At 44.3% G+C, this 16,469-nt stretch overlaps 1 long non-coding RNA gene across 5 annotated transcripts in view; it reads left to right on the top strand.

Annotated features, from left to right (window-relative positions):
* LOC113629668 (uncharacterized) overlaps positions 1 to 16,469 on the top strand; it is a 35,906-nt gene that overhangs the window by 232 nt on the left and 19,205 nt on the right. For 3 of the 5 annotated variants that reach the window (XR_003436654.1, XR_003436650.1, XR_003436653.1), the window contains exon 2: positions 16,139 to 16,446. This is a non-coding gene — a long non-coding RNA (uncharacterized LOC113629668). Of the gene's footprint in view, positions 1 to 4; positions 251 to 12,192; positions 14,983 to 16,138; positions 16,447 to 16,469 lie in introns of those variants that run through there. The other 2 variants (XR_003436652.1, XR_003436651.1) reach the window with 2 other exon arrangements.

Raw genomic sequence — 16,469 nt, 5'->3', positions numbered from 1 at the left:
CTGGGAGCTTCCCAGCCAGCTTGCTGCAGCGAGGTGGTTTTTGTTTTTTTTTTTTTTTTCTCTCGGCTGAAAGGCGCCCCCTGGGTCCTAAGCCTCCTATACCAGGCTCATCACTCTACCCTGAGTCAGGAGAGGAACTCAGCCAAGCGAAGAGAGGCAGAAAAGTTCAGGTTGTGCTTAGCAGTGGTTCAGCTTGAGACCTGCACTGTCTGCATCCCCGGGGCCTTTCATCTCTTCTGTTTCCATTTGTGTGAGTACAGAAAGAATAATTTTGTCAAGAGGCATCACTGGGGGTGGGGGTGGGGGCAGGGAGTTTAGAATCACAGTGACTAAGGCAGAACCACTTAGGGAGAACATGCTAGCTACACAACCAGGAGGAACTTGAGACCGTGGATGGGGCACAAATCAGAGCATCCAGGTGGAAGCAGCTCTTTATACCCATTCTTGAAAAAGGGCCTTTGTAGTTTATACGTGTTTATAAACACTGACTCTTTTTTTTTTTAAACAGTGTAACTTTGCCAGGGTCAGATCAGTCACATACCTTTGCTTATATTTGGGGTTTGGGGTGTCATATATAGTAGGAATAAGTAGGAATACAGAAGGGGTCTTTTTAGTTGGAAACACATGTCTTGCAGACACATTGAGATATCTGCTCAGCTATATTTAATAGTCTGGCCTTTCTACCAGCCCTGAGTTCCTATAGAGGAAGTAAAATGTTTGCCTTCCCCCCCCCCCGCCACCCCCACCCTGTGGGAATTCCATCTGCAGCCGTTTATATCCATCATTAAACCTCACCACATCCATAGGACTGAGACCTTCTGGAGTTAGGCAACACAGCTCTCTTCCTGTTTGGCTGACAGCTCCAGTTCCCAGGCAGCCTCAGTAAACTAAGAGATAGAGCAGAGTGATTTGCCAAGATTACCTTGTGACTCAGGCAAATCTCAGAATAGAAATGGGATACTGTTTGGATCTGAGGGCTTGCATCTTGCAGGCAGTAATTTAGGGAGGAGGGAAAAGAAGAAAACTTTACTACATAAATGTCAAAAGTTTTCTCAAGGAAGAAAGCTAATGTCAAACCAACTAATCTGAAGTGAATTTGGATTCACTACACTCAGATTTCAGACATGGAAAGGACAGAAAGATACATTTAGTTTACTCTTTGGAGACGTTTGCTGACAATGTTTGATTCCTTCCATCCATTAAATAAGACATGTTGCTTTGTTTTTGCAATCACTCTCCTAACTCCCCACACAAGCTTGTGATCCTCTGACTCCTGACTTGGTGTCCACTGGGAATCACACCATATGGAGTCTGTAAATTTACTCTCACACCCACACATATATACACAGATACGCCAAAATTTTATAACTTAATAATTCTAACATAATATTCAGGTGTCTTTTTAATGCTTTTATTAATTTTACAAAAATTTTAAGAACCTCCTACAACTACATGCTAGATATAGTTCTTTTTTTTTCTTTTAATTTATTTTATTTATTTATTTTTGGCTGCATTGGGTCTTCGTTGCTGTGTGTGGGCTTTCTCTAGTTGTGGCGAGTGGGGGCTACTCTGTTGTGGTACGCGGCCTTCTCATTGTGGTGGCTTCTCGTTGCGGAGCACGGGCTCTAGGCGCACGGGCTTCAGTAGTTGTAGCATTCAGTCTTAGTAGTTGTGGCTCGCAGGCTCTAGAGCGCAGGCTCAGTAGTTGTGGCGCTTGGGCTTAGTTGCTCCACAGCATGTGGGATCTTCCCGGACCAGGACTCGAACCCATGTCCCCTGCACTGGCAAGCGGATTCTTAACCACTGCACCACCAGGGAAGCCCTAGATATAGTTCTGGATACTGAGATACTGAGAATATATCTGCGAACAAAATATTTTGAAATCTCTGCCTTCATGAAGCTTACATTCTAGTTGAGAAAGACAGATGACAAATCTATAAAATGTCAAGCGGTCTTAAGTGTTATGAAAAAAAGTGAAACAGGGTAAGAGGGAGAGAGTAACAGGGTGGTATTTCACTTGCTAAAGAAAGCTTACACTATTTTCAGGGAACCAGTAGGATATTTCTACAAGGAAAAGACTGAAGGGGAAGGTTCTTTGCACAGTTTTCCTTGCAGGTCCTGAATACTCTTACACCACTGCAAGAGATCTATGATGCATATTTTGTTTCATTACATAAAATACATTGGCTTGAGAAAATGAGAATACAGTTCTAATTTCAGAGAAGCAGGGGGTTCTTTTGGATCCCTCAGCACCTAATCTGTTGCCTTTGTATGCAGTGAGTGCTCAATTATTGTCTGATGAAATGCTCCTCTTTAGACTTTGAACGGCTACTTCTGCTGGATTGTAATACTCTTCCTTCTGATTACAATAGAGACAGGCTGTACTCAGACCAGCACTTGTACCGTTTTCAGTTTATCTACTGTGCCTATGTAGGGGTGCCAGGACTTCCTCCTCAGAAGCCCAAAGCTTCTTTACCTGTTGCTGTTATCATCTAATTTTTCTGTTTAAAAAACTGCTATCTTCCCTAACTTACACACTTTGATATAACAGCAAAACCATATTTTGTGCCGTGTGTCTTTTGAGGAACAGCACTGCCTGGAAGAGATATAAGACAGGCCAGAGGAGATTTTTATCAGCCTAGTCATCTCTGCTTTTTCTCCCTTATAACTAAGACATTTATCAGGATGATTTGATTTTTTTCGAGAATGACGGACTTGTTGCTCAATCCTTCAAAGGCATATTCTGTTATAACCGGTTCAGTACCTTCCTTCCTCAAGGAAATCAGATCAAGTTCAGAGATGTGCCTGTCATCATCATTGGTGATGTTTTGGTCTTTTCCTTAGAATACAAATTTGAACTTTGCTTCATGTGTTAGTGCAATATGTCCATATTTTATGGCCTATAGTTATTCTAAACTTCAGATTTCTTCTGAAAATATTACTACAATAATAATGTGATACAGCACTACCCAAATAGTCACTTTGGATTGTTTATATCCTGAAGACAACGTTGTGAAATATAATCATATTTTACTATTTCAGAGATGTTTAACTGTTGGTTTCATATGAAATCAGTGCTTAATCCAGAGAGACAAAGCTGTACAGTTAATTCAGGAAAGAGCCTCCAGAGCATTTCCCAAGAAAGCTGGACAGTTCATTTTGAACGTAGAAGAGCTCTAAGGAAGCCATAACGCTGTCAAAAGGCTTAAGAATCCTTTTGTCAGCAAAAGGGCCAAGGTGTTGGTAAAAAATTCTTCGTGGTAAGGTCTAATGAGTTGACTCCCGATATTCTCTCCATATTATGTGCTGTGGAAGTGGCCACTGAGATTTTGCTGAGAGATATTTGGGTGTACAATTGCAAACTGAGCAGGAGATGGTTTTATGAAGTTTGTTAAGGAAATCATAGTCCAGTCAAAAGATCTAAACTTCAAGGCCGTTTCTAAAGTATGGCCTTCAGTGAGTTAGATTATGTCCATATTAGTACATAGTTAAGTGTTAATAAATGTTTGCAATAAAGGGAAAAAGCAGAGTATGTGAGGAAAAGAGTCTAAGCTGACAGAGAATAGTAATTTTTTAAGGATAAACAATAAAACAGCCAAGAAGGCTTGTGGATCACAGGCTACTTTCAGAAACAAGACATTCCATGTTGGGGAGATGAGGGGCCACGAGAGCAGGGAACTTGGGAACATCAATCACATCACTGGTTTTGGGAAATAAAGGGAAGAGTAAATTCCTGAATGAGAGCTGATTTTGAGTTAGAGGCCAGTCTTAGAAAACAAGGCTTTCATATTGAGGAAAACAGCCTTCAGCGTTGAAGGGAGAGAAGTAGAGACCATAAACTTAATTGGCTGGTAAGACTAGGCTGGCGATGTTTAAGGTAAATTAACTCGGTAAGCTACAATTATGCTTCTTTTGGAAGGGAATTTAATATTCTCCAATCTCAGTAAACTGGATCTGCAGCTTTCAAAATTTATCAACACCCAGTATGAGCTTTAGCACGATTATTTAAGCAAAAGAAGCAGTGTAATTAAGAGTGCAGGCTTTGGGAAGACCTGGGTCCCAGTCCCAGAACTACAGTATGACCTTGGGTAAATTACTTAACATCGGTAATTCCAAGTTTCCTCAGCCTCTGATTATAGGGGTTGAGAATACAGGCACAAATGTCAGGATTCAAATGCCAGCTCTGTCGCTTACTAGCTGTGTCATCTTAGGGAAGCTGCTAAACTCCCTGACTCAGTTTCCTCATATGGAGGGTGAGAGAGAGAGAAAAATAGTACCTACATCTTTGGATTGTTGACATTCATTGAGCCCTGAATAATTGTTAGTTTTTAATAATGTGTCAGTTTTTGTGTCAGTAACCTCTGACTTAGAAGTACTGAGCACATTTGCTATCTTCCAGAAACTTGCAATCTGGTTATAAAGATCAGGCTAACACATATGAAAATAAAAGCAATATAGGGCATTTATAAGTAGGTATTAAAGAGTATGACACAAACAATAAAGGTTTATTGATTCACTGATTATTTATTAAATGCTTTACACAGGCAGGCACTAAGCCGAGTACTGAGGATACAACAGTGACCCTAACCAGGTCCTTGTTCTTGAGAAGTTCACAGTCTTGTGATAGAGCAGGTACCAGTGGACAGGAAAAACAACGCAGAGAAATCAATGCTACAGTAGGGATTACCATTGGGGGCTACAGGGGCTCGCAGGAGGGGCATATGGCCTAGTTTCAGGAGGTCAGAAAAGGATTATCAGAAAAAGTAAAATCTGAAGGGCAAAGAGTTAAGTGTCCTTTTTTTTTTTTTTTGGCTGCGTTGGGTCTTCGTTGCTGCACTCAGGCTTTTTCTAGTTGTGGCGAGCAGGGGCTACTCTTCGTTGCGGTGCGCGGGCTTCTCATTGCAGTGGCTTTTATTGTTGCAGAGCACGGGCTCTAGGTACACGGGCTTCAGTAGTTGCAGCACGTGGGCTTTAGAGCACTGGCTCAGTAGTTGTGGCGCACGGGCTTAGTTGCTCCGCATCATGTGGGATCTTCCCGGACCAGGGATCAAACCCGTGTTCCCTGCCTTGGCAGGTGGATTCTTAACCACTGCACCGCCAGGGAAGTCCGGAGTTAGTGTTCTTGGCAGATCAGACGATGTGCAGAAGCTTGGCAGTGGAGGCTGTCGCCGTGGCTAGTGGAGCTTTCAGGGTGGTGATTAAAGTGAGGCCAAGAAACAAACGCATGAAGCCAAAGAGGGAAACACTTGCTGACCAGGTTACGGAGGTCCCTGAATGTGGACTTATTCTGAAGGCCGTGCAGATCTAGTAAAGAGTCAGACTGTTGTCTTAGTGAGTTGAGTCAGGCCACAGTGTGGAGGATTAGAGGAAGCCAAGTCAGAGCCAGAAGACCACAAGGAGACAGCTGCAGTGATCTAGGTGAGAAAACAGTGGGCCTGGATCCAGAATTAGGTCAGGTCACCTGGGTTTGAATCCTGCTCTGCCACTTAGTAGCTGTGTGACCTCATGCAAGTTACTTAACCACCCTGTGTCTCTGTTTCCTAATCTGAAATTGGAGATGATAATAAAATTTACCTTAGAGGCTTGTTGTGAGGATTAAAACACTTAGAACACACCTGTCCAGCTCATAGTCTGTGCTCCGTAAATGTAGGCAGTGAGGCTGAGGAGAGGCAACGCATTGATGAAGAAGAATGAGCAGGACTCTGTGACCGAGGGGGTGTCAGGAACAAGCAGGAAGACCTAAGGAGGCTGGCTTTGGTGTGGGAGCTCGTCAGGTGGTGGTGCCACTCGCTGAGATCAGGAGCCGGAAGAAAAGCAGGCTGGGGGAAGGCTGAGAAAATGTGGCCAAAGGTGCGTAACTGGCAACCAGGAGAGTGTGGGTTCGTGAAGCTGTTTCAGGAAGGAGGGAGGGGCCCACATCGCTAAACGCTGCCAGAAGGGTCAAGTAAGAGAAGAGCTAAAAAGAATACATTGGGGACTTCCCTGGTGGTCCTGTGTCATGGGCCTGGCCTCTGTGGTTTTGAATTTGACATGGGGGCAAGGGGTGCGTGTGGAAGTGCCCAGCAAGCAGTTTGATATGGGACCCGTGTTGGCCAACTAGACAGGAAAACCTGAGTAGGACCCAGGTGAGGGGGGATGAGCTAGGAAGCTACTAGAACAAAGGCAGGCTGGCAAGAAGGCACAAAGGAGCTTTGGGTGCAGCCTTAGAATTCATGAGCATGGTGAGGGTTTGTGAACTCCATGAGGCCAGGTGCTGGAGGTAAGGAAAGGCCTTAAATCCAGACTTCAGAGCTTATCAAGAGCATTCGCCGTAAACAGGGGAGGTCAGAGGTGGAGCCCAGAAGCTGTAAGCTGTCAGGGAGAGGGAGCAGGAAAGGAAAGGCCTGGGTTTGGAGCTGGAGCCATTGACCTTGGCCAGTTGCTAGGCATAGTCTAGGCAGTCATATGGAGTGATGGGCTCTGTGGGCTGACTTTAGGGAGGCAGCGCTTTTGCCGTAATCTTTGCTGTGTCTTCAAAATGTAATAACATTCATCTGTGTATTTCAGGTGTGCCAAGCCCTGATCGTGGTGTTTACCATGAATTACTTTTAATTTATATGTGATTGTAGTTAGCATTACAATATGTAAATCAGGTGTTTATCTGTTAAGTCTATCCTGGATGTGGGAATAACAAGGTAGCTGGGAAAATATCAAAATTCAAAAGGTGGGGCACTTCCCTGGTGGTCCAGGGGCTAAGACTCCACGCTCCCGATGCAGAGGGCCCAGGTTTGCTTTCTGGTCAGGGAACTGGATCCCGCATGCTGCAACTAAAGATCACGCATGCCGCAGTTAAGCCCCGGTGCAGCCAAATAAATAAATTTTTTTTTTTACATCTTTATTGGAGTATAATTGCCTTACAATGGTGTGCTAGTTTCTGCTTTATAACAAAGTGAATCAGTTATACATATACATATGTTCCCATATCTCTTCCCTCTTGCGCCTCCCTCCCTCCCACCCTCCCTATCCCACCCCTCTAGGTGGTCACAAAGCACCGAGCTGATCTCCCTGTGCTATGCGGCTGCTTCCCACCAGCTATTTTACGTTTGGTAGTGTATATATGTCCATGCCATTCTCTCTCTTTGTCACAGCTTACCCTTCCCCCTCCCCATATCCTCAAGTCCATTCTCTGGTAGGTCTGTGTCTTTATTCCTGTCTTATCCCTAGGTTCTTCATGACATTTTTTTTTTCTTAAATTCCATATATATGTGTTAGCATACGGTATTTGTCTTTCTCTTTCTGACTTACTTCACTCTGTATGACAGACTCTAGGTCCATCCACCTCATTACAAATAGCTCAATTTCGTTTCTTTTTATGGCTGAGTAATATTCCATTGTATATATGTGCCACATCTTCTTTATCCATTCATCCGATGATGGACACTTAGGTTGTTTCCATCTCCTGGCTATTGTAAATAGAGCTGCAATGAACATTTTGGTACATGACTCTTTCTGAATTATGGTTTTCTCAGGGTATATGCCCAGTAGTGGGATTGCTGGGTCATATGGTAGTTCTATTTGTAGTTTTTAAAGGAACCTCCATACTGTTCTCCATAGTGGCTGTACCAATTTACATTCCCACCAGCAGTGCAAGAGTGTTCTCTTTTCTCCACACCCTCTCCAGCATTTATTGTTTCTAGATTTTTTGATGATGGCCATTCTGACTGGTGTGAGATGATATCTCATTGTAGTTTTGATTTGCATTTCTCTAATGATTAATGATGTTGAGCATTCTTTCATGTGTTTGTTGGCAATCTGTGTATCTTCTATGGAGAAATGTCTGTTTAGATCTTCTGCCCAGTTTTGGATTGGGTTGTTTGTTCTTGTGTTATCGAGCTGCATGAGCTGGTTGTAAATTTTGGAGATTAATCCTTTGTCAGTTGCTTCATTTGCAAATATTTTCTCCCATTCTGACGGTTGTCTTTTGGTCTTGTTTATGGTTTCCTTTGCTGTGCGGAAGCTTTGAAGTTTCATTAGGTCCCATTTGTTTATTTTTGTTTTTATCTCCATTTCTCTAGAAGGTGGGTCAAAAAGGATCTTGCTGTGATTTATGTCATAGAGTGTTCTGCTTATGTTTTCCTCTAAGAGTTTGATAGTTTCTGGCCTTACATTTAGATCTTTAATCCATTTTGAGCTTATTTTTGTGTATGGTGTTAGGGAGTGATCTAATAAGCCCCAGTGCAGCCAAATAAATAAATAAATATTTTTTTAAAAAAACAAAATGAAGATACTACATTTAAAAAAAACTTCAGGGCTTCCCTGGTGGCGCAGTGGTTGAGAGTCCACCTGCCGATGCAGGGGACACGGGTTCGTGCCCCGGTCCGGGAAGATCCCACATGCCACAGAGTGGCTGGGCCCATGAGCCATGGCCGCTGAGCCTGTGTGTCCAGAGCCTGTGCTCCGCAACCAGAGGCCACAGCGGTGAGAGGCTCGCGTACTGCAAAAAAAAAAAAAAAAAAAATTCAAGAGGTGGAACAATTTGAATCCTGGTATTTCACTCCACTGTTGCTGTTCATTCTCTCAGTCAGCAAACAGTTGTTGAGCAGCTTCTGTGTCAGGGGCCGCTCTTCCTTTTACCCTCAGTTCCCTCCTTTCCCTCTCCCATTCTACACAATCATACGCACTGTTCTCTTCACCCACCTTTTCCCACAGGTAACTCTATCCCATCTCCTCTTAAGAAATATCCTTTAAAGAATTTTTATGTCCGGAAATATTAAAAAAAAAAAAGTTGTGATATATAATCTTCAGACTCTTACAGTAAAATGAACCAAGAAGAAGAAAAAATCCCAAACACGATCATAGAGTGACTGTGGCTGGAAGGAAACACAAGGATGAGGGGAATGAACATCTTACTACTGTGAAGCCCGGATAACAGAAACGTGCGTGTTAGGGGGGAGTCGTAAGTGGACTCGGTTTGGCCCCATCATGGCAAGACCCTGACTTCAACGATAGGAGGTTAAGTACCAGCTTCAAACACTCAATGTGTTCTGTGAGTTTCCAGTGATATTTCTACCTGGCACTTTCTTCTACATTTACCTTAATGGCTCAGCTGGAACTCAGCCATCACCGCTTAATGTTCTTGAGTTTTATGCAGTATTGGCAGCAGCTTCCTTATTGTCCTGATATTAGAAGTAGAAATTCCACCCAGTTGCAGCCAGGCTGTTGCTGCCCAGGCGGTGGAGGGGCATTGCCACTTTCTAGGAGCTTGTCCCTTTCAACACTGAGAGGCCTTTTGTCACCTTCACAGGTCATCAGATTTATGAGAAATCTTCCCATTCCCAGAGTGGTTCTGCCATCAGCCATTTTACTCTGCTTTTTACTCTGACTTTCTTCTCTCTTGGCTATAGTAGGAAAATCTGCTCCAATAAACATGACGTTGTTAATATATGTAAAGCATTCAGAAGAATGCTTCATGTGTATTAAGAGCTATTATCATTAATATTATTGTTGTTACTGCCACCATCTTGGATTAGAAGCTGAAGCCCAGACGAGCCTCTGATTTTTCTCTGGTTATGCTGGGTGGCTTAAGAAATTCCAAATTATCTAGGAATGGGGTAGAAAATACTTGGTTTCCTCTCTATTTTTTGGCCATGGTCAACCCAAAGAGCCTTAAAAAGATCAAAGTATTATCACTGTAGTATATTTACTTGTTGGAGCTTTAACATCCCCTCTCTGGATTCCTGACTTGGCAGTGGGACGGATAACCCAGAAATCTCTACATAGAATGATGCACAGCCATCCAGTGTTTACCAAACAGTAGGTCGATGTGGGACAGTAATAAACATCATAACTCACATTATTGAGCACTTTAGTATGTGCCAAATAGTGTTCTAAGTGCTTTTATATATACTATTTCATCTTTTCTTCATAAAAATCCTGTGTGTAGGACTATTATCCTCGTTTTATAAATGAAGAAACAATCATAAAGAGGTTAGGTAACTTGCCTAAAGCCACAAAGATAAGTGGAAGAGCCAGGCTATGTACCCAGGCAGTCTGATCCCATAGCCTTTGCTAATAACCACCTCACTGTGCTGATAGGGAGAACCCTGGATCTGAGACGGCCCAGTTCTGATCTCAGCTCCTCAACTCCATCCTTTAACAAGTCTAATGATCTTGGGGAAATTACTCAACCTTTCTGAACCTGTCTACTCATCTGTAAGATAGGGATGGTACACTACACTGGTGCTCAAGATGGAAGAGGAAATTTGTGCCTCCTTGGGGTCCTAGTCTGGGGTGGAGAAGAGGACTAACATGGGACCAAACCATTACAATATAATATAAGAAATGCCACTGTAGAGGAATGTACAGAGAAAGGAACATCTTCCGAGCTGGGGCAGGGCGAAGTCAGAGGAGCTTCAAGGTGCCAGTAATGTTTGTGTTTGGTATTGAAAGACAAGATGGGAGAGTTCCCTGGCAGTCCAGTGGTTAGGACTTGGCGCTGTCACTGCCAGGGGCTCGGGTTCTATCCCTGGTCAGGGGACTAGGATCCCGCAAGCTGCTCAGTGCGGCCAAAAAAAAAAATTTTTTTTTTTCTTTTAAAAAAAAAAGAAAGACAAGATGGGATTGAATGAGGTGGACGGAGGGAACAAGTTTCCAGGCAGAAGGAATAGCATGAGTACAGGTGCTGGAGCCTGGAAGAGCTTGGCAGTCTGTGTTCAGGTAACGGCTAGAGGATCGGTTTGCAGCTGGAGATTGAGGATGAGGTAGGCACTGATGGTGGCGAATACATTGCAGAGCGGGGTACACAAGCCTTCAGATGTCAGTATGTCCTGCGCCATCAAGACAGACACATTTTTTTTTTTTTTTTTTTGTGGTATGTGGGTATCTCACTGTTGTGGCCTCTCCCATTGCAGAGCACAGGCTCCGGACGCGCAGGCTCAGCGGCCGTGGCTCACGGGCGCAGCCGCTCCGCAGCATGTGGGATCTTCCGGGACCGGGGCACAAACTCGTGTCCCCTGCATCGGCAGGCGGACTCTCAACCACTGCGCCACCTGGGAAGCCCCAAGACAGACACATTTAAAAACAAAACTTAATAATGAAATTAAGTAAATTTAACAATAAAAAAAATGCTCTACTTTTTTAATTGAACTATAATTCAGGTACCATAAAATTCACCATTTTACAGTGTACAATTCGGCAGTTTTTAGTGTGTTCACAAGGTTGTACACCTCTCTCTAATTCCAGAACATCTTCATCACTCCAAAAAGAAGCCTACTACCTGCTAGCAGTCACCCACCCCACCCCCCATCCTCCCTGGTCCTCATCCTCCGGCAACCCCTGCTCTACTTTCTGTCTCTGTGGATTTGCCTATTCTGGGCATTTCATATCAATCACACTAAGTTTGACCTTTTGTTTCCGGCTTCTTTTACTAGGCATAATGTTTTCGAGATTCATCTATGTTGTAGAGTGTACCAGTATTTCATTGCTTTTTACGGCTGAATAACCTCATTTTGCATGGTTATACCACATTCTGTTTATCCATTCGTCAGTTAGTGGACATTTGGGTCGTTTCCATCTTTTGGCTGTTATGGATAATGCTGCTATGAACAGTCATGTGCAGGTTTTTGTTTGATACCTGTTTTAAGTTCTTTGGGAGTGTATACCTGGGAGTGGAATTGTGGTTAACTCTGAGTTTAACCATTTGAGGAACCTATCAGACTGTTTCCACAGTGGCTGCACCTCTGCATCCCACCAGCAACACGAGTTCCAACTTCTCCACATCCTTGCTAACACTTGTTATCCCCCCTCCCCTTTTTAAAATTATTGCCATTCTAGTGGGGGAAAGTGATATCTCATTGTGGTTTTGATTTGCATTTTCCTAATGACTAATGAAAAGATGTTGAACATCTTTTCATGTGCTTTTTGGCTATTTGTTTACCTTCTTTGGAGAAACGTTTATTGCAGTCCTTTGCCCATTTTTTAATTGGTTTGTTTGTATTGTAATAGTTCTTTATATATTCTGGATAATAGACTTTTATCAGGTATATGAGATATTTTCTTCCCATCTGTGAGTTGTGTTTTCACATTCCTGATAGTCCTTTGATGCACGAAAGTTTTTTATTTTGATGAAGTCTAGTTAATCTGTTTTTTCTTTGGTTGCTTGTGCTTTTGGTGTTATATTTTGTGGGGTTTTTTTTTTTTTTTTGGTGTTATATTTTGCATGTGTATATCTAGCTGTCCCAGCACCATTTGTTGAAAGAGTATCCTTTCCCCACTGAATGGTCTTGGTACCCCTGTCAAAAATCAAATGACCGTAGATGTATGAATTTATTTCTGGACTCTTAATTCTGTTCCAGTGATATATATGTTTATCATTATGCCAGCACCATATTATTTTTATTAATATAACGTTGTGAATGCTCTACTTTTATTACCCTAGATGTGCTTCTGATATGTAGTACATTTGTGTATTGTGATTAGTATTTTGTATTTTCCTTTTTTTTTTTTTTTTGGAGCATGTACTTTTGTGTGGATCATTTATATAATTAGTACCCTTGTCATTTAAAATAATTATGAAGTGTTTGTTTTATTGCCTTACTGTGCTGTGCTTGCTTTTGTCAAACTCTTATGTCACGCTGTTTTCTGAGTTGGTTTTTACTCTTTTAGATAGCCTTGTTTGCACTGTTTTTTCTGGACCCAGACTCATTAGCTATCAAGCCTCACCCGCTGGATGTCAGGGAATGCTGGCTGAGTTTTTTAATTCATGCTCCCAGAAACTTGGAGGACCACTCCCACCTGCCTCAGCCCAGACCCAGTACTTCCTGCCAGTTGTGAATTGAATTTCTGACCTCTTTCTTGAACCAGAGCTCTCCAGAGGTCAGGAGTGGCACCGGCCTTAGGATCTGCTGTATACTTTTTTGTAAATTACTATCCCTGAGTTGTCATACTGCTGAGGAGACACATGGGAAAAAACTATCTTTTGAACTTCTCTCGTGCTGCCAAAACAAGCACCTACAAGTGCTGTTTCCATATGCAATATGTCCCTGTCTTTAGAAAGGAGGAGCTCCCAGAGAGAATGGGACTTGTTCAGGTTGCCCAGTGACCACACAGTGCTACTAGGAACAGAATTCATCCCTCACTCCCATGGATTCTCGTCTTGTCATCCTAACCAAACACTCCTTTCCTATTGGGCAACAGAAGATAGAATTTACATTTCAGTAGTTTCCCCAGGGGAGGTCTTGAGTTTCTTCTTCCCTGCTCTTGTGAATAACCAGGTAAGGAGACCCAGTGAAATGACTTGCACGCATTGTGCTGCTCCTTAACAGATCAAGATCATTGGCTCTGGCAGCAGACCTGTGAGAGGAGGGGCAGGAGAGAAAGTTCACAGCTTCAGGGTGTCCTGAGCTCTTTAGGGATTTTGGATGAGCAGAGATGCCCAGTTTTCTCCCATAACAAACAGGGTATCTTCTGTGAAACTTGGCTCTAGTGGTTATTGACCAACTTGTTGGTATATATAAACTTTTCCTATGGGAATTTTCAAACAGATGCAAAAGTCGAGAGGATAATGTAATGAATTACCAGGTACCTGTCACCCAGCTTGTGGAATTATCAATATATGGCCAATCGTGTTTCATCTCTACCCCCTTTCGCTCCCTCTCCCCACTGGATTATTTTGAACCAAAATTAGTATATTGATCAAGTTTTCAGTTTCTACTTACTCTTGAAGTGGTTTCCCTCAGATGTTAGGATGTGAGCTCTCATTTAGATTGGTTTTAGCAGCTTCATTGGGCCGGTCGTTCTCTCTCTGGCAGTGTTGTTGTACTGGCAGAATCACAGGAATTTTTTGGCCTCAAACTCTGTTCTTTTGTGCCTCCCACTCCCGGTGTCCTGGGAACCTGTCATGCCTCTTCCCTGTGTTCCTAGTGCCTGGACCTCCTCTCATCAGCTCTCCCAGGTCATCAACCCTTACGTTGGAGGCTAAGAATTTCTCTATATGAGGGTCTAGGCTGGCAGGTAGAAGGTGCTTAATAACGAGTTGTTGATGACTGACTGGATGTATTCTGTTTGGCTTTCCACTCACCTGAACCTCACACTCAGCTGTTTTAACAGTGCACTTGGTTCTGTGTATCTTAAATGAGGAGGAACTTACCTGAGCCTCGCCACTGCTTCTGTCCAGCTGCAGAGTCTGGATTGGATTTTCCTGGCTCCCCCTGCTGGCCACTCCTGGGCAGCTGCATACAGGTGCCTCTGGTGGCGTAAGACTGGAGCCAGAGCCAAGTTCTGCCAAGGGAAAGTAGAACATTGTTGTGAAGTGCCCGGGCTAGTCCAGGCAGGTCTCAGTAGGAGAAGAGCAGCTTGAGAACCGTTCTGGGAAGGGCAGCTTTCTGGGTAAGGGACAGGGAAGGTGGGCCACTGCCCACAAAGTCAGGAGGGCAGGGTTGAGGCCTCAGCACTGGAAGACCACATGGGCCCGTAAATGAGCTGGTCGTTGTGTGGGGATTGGGGCCTATACTGACAATAGAGATGGGCTCCTTCTCCCCTTAAGACAAAGCAGCCTGGGGTTAGACATGGTCACCAGGCAAGCAGAGGGGCTACAGAGTTTTATCTCAGCCTCCATGAAAATTGAGGCCAGGAGGGTGGTGAACGTAGGTGGGAGCATCCCCAGAGTTCATGGTCCCACGTGGGATACATGACCCCACCTCCTAGCTCTAAAGACAAGTAATGACTCTGTGGAACTCTGGGTGCATGTTTCTGTGGGGGCTCCTCCCTCCACTGTCTGTAAATATAATAAATTCCCCACATCTGTCAACCCCTTCCATCACATTTCTTGGTTATTTACATGTATTTGTCTTTTCCACGGCACAACTTCCCAGAAAGTGGGCTGTGGCAGAATGCATCTCGCCTGACTCCAGCCAGCTGCAGGTGTCTGGAAGAGGGTTGAAGATGGTCAGATGCTAAGGGCAGAGCCCCTCTTCTTCTCTCCACCCCCAAGCCGCAAGTGCCAGGGTAATTGCACGCTGAACTGAACATGGAAAATAGGCTTTTGTTCCCTTTCAGGGTATAGCGTTTCCCCAATACACAAGGAAGGGAACCCAATCCAGAAGAACCCCAGGGCATGAAAATTGCCATTGGACTTGGGCAGGTATAACTATGAAGCAGTCCTTATAATGAACTGTTTGGAAGGAATTAATTTCTGTGCAGGGTGGTGGGGATGGAGCAGTGGACAGTGTACTGCATTCTAATGGGGGAAGGCAGACCATACACTTATATAAGTATACAGTATGTCAGGGGTGCTAGGTACTAAGAAGGAAAAAGAATCAGGGGAAAGGGATAAGGTAGGAGTACGTCGTTTTAAATTTGGTGGTCAGGGAGAACAGCCCTGCTGAAGTGAGGCAGCAAGCCCTGTGAGGCAGGGGACAGCAAGTGCAGAGGCCCCGAGGCAGGCACGTGCTTGCTTGTGAGAGGAACAGTGAGGAGACCATTGTGTCTGGAGCCGGGCGAGGGAGGGAGGGTCAGAGAGAGAACCAGGGGCCAGGTCATGAGGGGCCTTGTACACTTCGGTGAGGGATTTGGATTCGCTCTGAGTGAGATGGAAAACCGTCAGAGAGAAAGCCGTCAGATGGAGCCCAGAGTAACATGAACCAACTGATGTCTAAAAAGACTCACTCTGGCTGCTGAGACTGATCACGGGGAGGCAAAGGTGGGGAAGGGGGACCAACTGGAGGACAGAGAGAGGTGAGGTGGCCTGGATGGGGTAGTAGCAGAAGTGAAGGAGCGCTTGACTTGCAGATACGGTTGAATGGACAGCCAGCAGGGCCTGCAGGTGGAGTGAATGTTGGGTGTGAGAGGAGGAGAGAGCCCGGGCTGCCTGCAGAGGCCTGGCCTGCATCCCCAGGAGTACGTGCTACCCTTTACTGAGGTGAGGGGGCTGGAGAACAGTAGGTCTGAGAGAAAATTCATCAGTTCTGTTTTTACGTTCTGTGAGTAAAGGTATCCACTTCAAATAACAGTAGATGTTTCAAAGAATAGGCTCCTCAGAGGAATAATAATAGCTAATGACATTTACATTGTGCTTTACAGTTGACAGTGTTCCCAGTCATGTTATCTTACTCTGTTTTCACGTCACCCACATAAGGGAGTGCATTTTCTTTCCATTTTGCAGGTAAGAAAGCTGAGATTCAGAAGGGTTCTGCACAAGAGAGCCAATTTTTGGATGCTGCCACACAGAGAGAGACGACAGCCAGTCAGTCTTGAAGAGCAGCAGCCAACCAACAGAGAGATGGCCACTTCCCCATGGCCTCCCGGCCCCTGTCCACAGCCCCGCCGCAGACAGGAGCAGGGGGGATGTGACAAGGGACAGACCGCCTTCCGCCACCCTCCACTCAGGCCACCAGGGCCATGGCCACATCTAGCTTCCCTGGGAGTGGAGGCCGAGAGCTTTGAAGGAGAGCTTGACCTGGACATTTTTAAGTGAGTATTTTTATTTGTATAAA

The sequence above is a fragment of the Aethalodelphis obliquidens genome, unplaced genomic scaffold, assembly GCF_003676395.1.
Source record: "Aethalodelphis obliquidens isolate GAN/ISIS:26980383/991018 unplaced genomic scaffold, ASM367639v1 scaffold28, whole genome shotgun sequence".
Taxonomy (NCBI): domain Eukaryota; kingdom Metazoa; phylum Chordata; class Mammalia; order Artiodactyla; family Delphinidae; genus Aethalodelphis; species Aethalodelphis obliquidens.
This window is presented reverse-complemented; position numbering and strand designations above follow the sequence as displayed.